Below are 1,923 nucleotides of genomic sequence, written 5' to 3'. Positions count from 1 at the left end.
GCTTTTCAATATGGTCAAAAAGTAATTGAAAAAATAGAATGAAAGTTGAAATATTGAAATTGGAAAAAAACTTAAATTTTCATGAAATAATTTTCAACAGTAACTTTAGTTGGGCCGGTGCTATTTAAGACAACGAACATTTTTACCTGGACAAAAGACAATTTTACCTGGACTTCAAAAAAGAATAACTTCATACTTTAATGATCTCCAAACAATTGAAGATTCCCAATTCGATATTTTTTTACTGAGACATGCATGTTACATATACTTTTGTTGTATATCTTCTATACATCTCTTTTTTAAATTAATCATTAAATCTGTAGGACTTACATATAAGTTTTTATTGGTCCTACAAATCTGATGATTGATTTAGAAAAAAGATGTAAAAAAAAATCATTTCTTTCTTTACCATGTGAATTGTCCAAGCTTCGCAAACGGTTGAACTCAGTTCAAAATCCAATCAGAAAAACCAACATCATTGAACAAAGATATCAAGGGTTAAACATTATGCCAAGCACAAAAAGAAAAACCACTTACAGCAAATATGGTATACTTGGTGAATAATATAATTCAATTACAGGACTAATTTTCTAATGGCCAAATGGTCAAAACATTTGTTAATGATCAAATGGTCAAATGCCATAAAAACTTGTTAAAAGTTCAACGGTCAAAACAGTAAGAGAATCTCCAGCAGTTGAAGTTAAAATAGCTGCTCAAATAATACCAATATTTACTTTAGCTACTTACTTTCTTAAAAACAGTCCAACAATACTCTTTATTCTGCTCTTCATTTTATTTAAATATTATTTTTCAATCTTTTTTATTTTCTTCCATTCTCTCTTACGTCTCCATCTCCAACCTCCATTGCAACAGAGCCCACATGATGAAGAAGACCCGAAATGAAAGAAAGAAGAAGAACCCACAACAGAACAAAAAACAACGTCTTCCTGTACACAGGCTACCAGCCACCATGACAAGACCATAGTTCTTCTTGCTCAGACTGATCGACTACAAAACCCACCGGCCACCACCCCATTTTCCAAAATCGTTGCAAGAAAATCACGACCAAACAGAAAGGAAAAAAAAAAAAAAAAAAAAAAAAAAAACCATGTTCCTCCAAAAACTCCAACTCCCCCTCCACCCAAACGGTGATCCCTGTAGCATCCTCGGTAGCTGCCACCACCGTTCTCATCCGGTCCCTGACCCGCGACTACCTCCCACGAGAGCTCCAAAGCTATGTCCTCCTGAAAATCCGATCTGCACCCTCATTGGTGCCATTGTTATTGATTTTGGAAGTTTGTTTTGTTTGGTTGGAGGAAGGAGAGAGAGCACTGGAGAGGGATAGAGGGATGGAGAGGGAGAGGGGGGAGAGAAAATATTAATAAAAAAAAAAAAAAAAAATTTGACTTGTGTGAACAGTAATAACCAACAATGGCTATTCACTGTTCACTGTTAGGAAAAAAAAGTTAGAAAGCCTATTCTGCTTGAGAGAAAAAAAAAAGTGTAAAAATAGTTAAATTTGATTATTTTGGTTAAAGTAGCAACTCTACTGGAGATGCTCTAAAAATATATTAAAGTTGAGTTGTTTTTTCTCGTTAAACTCACGAACAGGCCTTAATGTCTAACGGTAAAAATGTTAATAAACAATGGCCCAAAAAAAAAAAAAAAATTGTTTGTAACACTACAATTTAATATAATTCAATTAAAGGACTAATTTTCTACTAACACTGTTGTGGGCTTGTGTTTGAGAATATGTTTGAGATTTGGAAATAAACAAGGGAAATGCTAGAATTACAATAAGTGCACTACAAATGCATAACTCCAAGGCATATTGGAGAGGACCCACATGTGTGGATTCCACCTTAATGTGCCTTGGAGTTGTGCACTTGTAGTACATGTATCACTTCCCTATAGACAAAGCCG

Source organism: Alnus glutinosa, chromosome 12 (assembly GCF_958979055.1).
Source record: "Alnus glutinosa chromosome 12, dhAlnGlut1.1, whole genome shotgun sequence".
Taxonomy (NCBI): Eukaryota; Viridiplantae; Streptophyta; class Magnoliopsida; order Fagales; family Betulaceae; genus Alnus; species Alnus glutinosa.
This window is presented reverse-complemented; position numbering follows the sequence as displayed.